Genomic DNA, 5,617 nt, shown 5'->3' with positions numbered 1-5,617 from the left:
TAAATAGTATGCAATTTTATTTTATTAATTTATGCTTTTATCTTCTACATTCCATGTACTTGTGTTTATTCTATGGTTCTTTTTCTGGCTTCTTGATTCAAACTTTAGCTCATTTACTTTCAATTTTTCTTTTTTCTTATCACAGACTTTGTTTTGTCTGCTAGCAAGTATTCAAGAGTTTTAAAAATTTATTTGAAGCCTGATAAATATACAGTTGTAAACTCCATGTTGAAGGCCAAGAAAGCAGTGTTGAAAGGTGTCCACAGCCACAAAAAAAAGAAGATCCGGACGTCGCCCACCTTCCGGCGGCCCAAAACACTGCGGCTCAGGAGGCAGCCCAAATATCCTCGGAAGAGTGCCCCTAGGAGAAACAAACTTGACCACTATGCCATCATCAAATTCCCCCTCACCATCAAGTCAGCCATGAAGAAAATAGAAGACAACAACACACTGGTATTCATTGTGGACGTCAAGGCCAACAAGCACCAAATTAAACAGGCTGTGAAGAAGCTCTATGACATTGACGTGGCTAAGGTCAATACTCTGATCAGGCCTGATGGAGAGAAGAAGGCGTATGTTCGACTGGCTCCAGACTATGATGCTTTGGATGTTGCCAACAAAATTGGCATCATCTAAACTGAGTCCAGCTGGCTAATTCCAAATATAAAAGTTTTCACTATTAAAAAAAAAAAAGAATTTATATTTTCTTTCTAGCATTCATGTAATTATATGTACATAATTAGATACAATATATATAAATTATATAAACACTAAATAATAAAATAGCATAAATATATGCATATTTATATATAATTGTCTTATACATATTTTTATATCTGCCAAGGCAGTTCAGGATAGTCACCTAAACAAATAATACTGAAACTATGATATTTTTCTACAAAAAACTTTCAGTGTCACTTTGCACTGTAAAAGATTAAGCTGAAATGAATGATAAACACAAATATCAAGTGTAAACATATAAAACTGATAGAAGAAAATTCTTGTGATCTTGGGTCAAACAACAATTTTAAAGCTACAACACAAAAATGACTGCAATTTTTTCAAAAAATTGATAAAATTGGACATTTTCAAAATAAAAGTCTTGCATTTCAAAAGACACTTTAGAAAAATAACAGAATAACTTTAGACTATATGACAATATGCACAAAATATTTCTGATGAGGGACTTGTATTCTGAATATATAAAGACCTATTATAACTTAATAAGAAAATAGTTCAGAGTATACAGAAACTTAATCAAAGATGATGCACAGGTAGCAAGTAATACCATGAAAATCTGCTCACTACTATCAGTCATTGCTGCTGCTGCTGCTAAGTCACTTCAGTCATGTCCGACTCTGTACAACCCCATAGACAACAGCCCAACAGGCTCCTCTGTCCCTGGGATTCTCCAGGCAAGAACACTGGAGTGGTTTGCCATTTCCTTCTCCAAAGCATGTGAAAAGTGAAAGTGAAGTCGCTCAGTCGTGTCCGACTCTTAGCAACCCCATGGACTGCAGCCCACCAGGCTCCTCTGTCCATGGGATTTTCCAGGCAAGAGTACTGGAGTGGGATGCCATTGCCTTCTCCAAATATCAGTCATTAACCACATGCAAATTTTTAATCACAATGAAATATTACTACACTGTTATTAGAATGACTAAAATAGAACAGAGTACCAGGTACTGGCAAGAATGTGGAGCAACTGGAATATTTATATATTGTTGGGCTGCCGTCTGTGGGGTTGCACAGAGTCGGACACGACTGAAGCGACTTAGCGGCGGTGGCAGCAGCAGTGGGAATGTAAATTAGTATAGGCATGTGAAAAATCAGTTTTCTCCAACTTCGACAATGATTTGACTCAGAAATCTCACTCCTGTGTGCTTTCTCAAGAGAAATAAAATACATGTTCACAAAAAAAATTACAAAAAGGAAAAGAACTGTATGGGAAAGTTTATTGCAGTGTTGATAGTTGCCAAAAACTAGAAACAACGCAGATGTCCGTCAATTGTTAAATGGATAAACAAACTGTGGAACAGTATGCAATGCAATTCTATTCAGCAATAAAGTGGAAGGATTTATTGATGCATGCAGCACATGGGTAGCTAGCAAATACATGATGCTAAGTGAGAGAAGCCAAACTCAGAAAGCCACAAACTGTGTTATTCCATTAATAAGATGTTCTGGCAAAGCCAAAATGGTAAGTACAAAAACAAAAAAGAACAGTGGTAACCAGGGTTTGGATGTGGGGACAGTAGGTTGACAAAGGAGCATTTGAGCAGTTTGGGGGTTGATGTAAATGGTGGCTCTTTTTATTGTGCTAGTGGTTACACAACCACATGCATTTGTTAAAAATCATAGAATTGCACTTGGAAAAAAGAAAAGTTTATTGCACATGAATTATTTCCACAACAGATTTCCCAGCCCGGGGACATGGCAAAGGGACTGAGAACCCCCAGGGAATTTGACTTTGAAGGCCAGTGGGATTTGATTACAGAACTTACACAAGACTGAGGAAACAGACTCTTGGAAGGCAGAAGCAAAGCCTGTGCACACCAGGACCCAGGAGAAAGAAGCAATGACTCTGCAAGAGACTGACCCAGAAGTGCCTGTGAGTGTCCAGGAGTCTCTGGCGGAGGTGTGGGTCGACAGTGGCCTGTTGCAGGGTCAGGGGCATTGAATACCACAGTGCTTGCACAAGACCTTTTGAAGGAGGTCGCCATTATCTTCATTACCCCCACAATAGTTTGGTCTCAGGTCAAACAATAGGGAGGGAACACAGCAGCCCTGTCCACCAACAGAAAGTTGGATTAAAGATTTAATGAACATGGCCCCACCCATCAGAACAAGACCCACTTTCCCGCAATGTCAGTCTCTCCCATCAGGAAGCCTCCATAAAACTCTTATCATAATCCATCATAGGGCAGACAGAATGAAAACCACAATCACAGAAAACTATCAAACTGATCACATGGGCCACAACCTTGTCTAACTCAATGAAACTATGATTCATGCCATGTGGGGCCACCAAAGACAGACAGGTCATGGTGGAGAGTTCTGAAAAAATGTGGTCCACTGGAGAAGGGAATGGCAAACCACTTCAGTATCCTTGCCTTGAGAACCCCATGAGCAGTATGAAAAGGCAAAAAGATATGACACTGAAAGATAACGTCCCCAGGTCGGTAGGTGCCCAATATACTACTGGAGAAGAATATAGAAATAACTCCAGAAAGAGTGAAGAAACAAAGACAAAGAGAAAACAATGACCACTTGTTGAGGTGACTGGTGAGGGAAGTAAAATCTGATGTTTTAAAAAACAATATTGCATAGGAATCAGGAATGTTAGGTCCATGAATCAAGCTAAATTGGAAGTGGTCAAACAGATGGCAAGAGTGAACATAGACGTTTTAGGAATCAGTGGACTAAAACAGACTGGAACGGATTAATTTAATTCAGATAACCAGTGTATCTATTACAGTGGGCAAGAATCCCCTAGAAGAAATGGAGTAGCCTTCATAGTCAACAAAAGAGTCCAAAATGCAGTACTTGGATACAATCTCATAAACAAGAAAATGATCTTGGTTCATTTCCAAGGCAAACTATTTAATATCATAGCAATCCAAGTCTATGCCCCAACCAGTAATGCTGAAGATGCTGAAGGTGAATGGTTCTATGAAGACCTGCAAGACCTTCTAGAACTAACACCCAAAGAAGATGTCCTTTTCATCACTGGGGACTAGAATGCAAAAGTAAGAAGTAAAGGGATACTTGGAGTAACAGGCAAATTTGGCCTTGGAGGACAAAATGAAACAGGGAAAAGGCTAACAGAGTTTTGCCGAGAGAATGCACTGGTCATAGCAAACAGTCTCTTTCAACAAAAGAAAAGACAACTCTACATATGGACATCACCAGATGGTCAATACTGAAATCAGATTGATTATATTCTTTGCAGCCAAAGATGGAGAAGCTCTATACAGTCAGCAAAAACAAAACCAGGAGCTGACCGTGGCACAGATCATGAATTCCTCATTGCAAAATTCAGACTTAAATTGAAGAAAGTAGGGAAAACCACTAGACCATTCAGGTATGACCTAAATTGAATCCCCTATGATTATACAGTGGAAGTGAGAAATAGATTCAAGGGACTAGATCTGATAGACAGAGTGCCTGATGAACTATGGACAGAGGTTTGTGACATTGTAAAGGGGGCAGTGATAAAGACCATCTCCAAGAAAAAGAAATGCAAAAAGGCAAAACAGTTTTCTGAGAAGGCCTTACAAATAGCTAAGAAAAGAAGAGATGCTAAAGGCAAAGGAGAAAAGGAAAGATATACCCATCTGAATGCAGAGTTCCATAGAATAGCAAGGACAGATAAGAAAGCCTTCCTCACTGATCAAGGCAAAGAAATAGAGGAAAACAATAGGATGGGAAACAGTAGAGATCTCTTCATGAAAATTATAGATACCAAGGAAACATTTCATGCAAAGATGGACACAATAAAGGACAGAAATGGTATGGACCTCACAGAAGTAAAAGGTATTGAGAAGAGGTGGCAAGAATACACAGAAGAAGGATACAAAAAAGATCTTCATGATGCAGATAACCACGATAATATGATCACTCACCCAGAGCAGGACACCCTGGAATGTGAAGTCAGGTGGGCCTTAGAAAGCATCACTACAAACAAAGCTAGTGGAGGTGATGGAATTCCAGTTGAGCTATTTCCAGCCCTAAAACATGATGTTGTTAAGTGCTGCACTCAACATGCCAGCAAATTTGGAAAACTCAGCAGTGGCCACAGAACTGGAAAAGGTCAGTTTTCATTCCAATCCCAAAGAAAAGCAATGCCAAAGAATGTTCAAACTACAACATAATTGCACTCATCTCACACTCTAGCAAAGTAATGCTCAAAATTCTTCAAGTCAGGCTTCAACAGTATATGACCCATGAACTTCCAGATGTTCAAGCTGGATTTAGAAAAGGCAGAGGAACCAGAGGTCAAATTGCCAAATGCATAGGATTATCAAAAAAACAAGAGAGTTCCAGAAAAACATCTACTTCTGCTTTATTGACTATGCCAAAGCCTTTGACTGTGTGCATCACAACAAACTGTAGACAATTCTTAAAGAGATGGAAATGCCAGACCACCTTACCTGTTTCCTGAGAAATTTGCATGCAGGTCAAGAAGCAACAGTTAGAATTGGACATGGAAAAACAAACTAGTTCCAAATAGGGAAATGAGTATATCAGGGCTGTATATTGTCACCCTGCTGATTCTACTTATATGCAGAGTACATCATGCAAAATGCCAGGCTGGATTGAGCACAAGCTGGGATCAAGATTGCCAGAAGAAGTATCAGTAACCTCAGATATGCAGATGACACCATGCCTATGGCAGAAAGCAGAGAACTAAAGAACCTCTTGGTGAAAGTGAAAGAGGAGAGTGAAAAAATTGGCTTAAAACTCAACATTCAGAAAACTAAGATCATGGCATACGGTCCCATCACTTCATGGCAAATAGATGGAGAAACAATGAAAACAGTCGAAGACTTTATTTGGGGGCCTCCAAAATCACTGCAGATGATGATTGCAGCCATGAAATTAAAAGACGCTTGCT

General features: G+C 39.3%; 1 pseudogene; it reads left to right on the top strand.

The window, feature by feature from the left end:
• The first annotated feature begins 225 nt into the window (after positions 1 to 225).
• LOC104996452 lies at positions 226 to 680 on the top strand (annotated as a pseudogene).
• The last annotated feature ends 4,937 nt before the right edge of the window (positions 681 to 5,617 follow it).

This window comes from Bison bison, unplaced genomic scaffold (genome assembly GCF_000754665.1).
Source record: "Bison bison bison isolate TAMUID 2011002044 unplaced genomic scaffold, Bison_UMD1.0 scf7180017864294, whole genome shotgun sequence".
Taxonomy (NCBI): Eukaryota; Metazoa; Chordata; class Mammalia; order Artiodactyla; family Bovidae; genus Bison; species Bison bison.
This window is presented reverse-complemented; position numbering and strand designations above follow the sequence as displayed.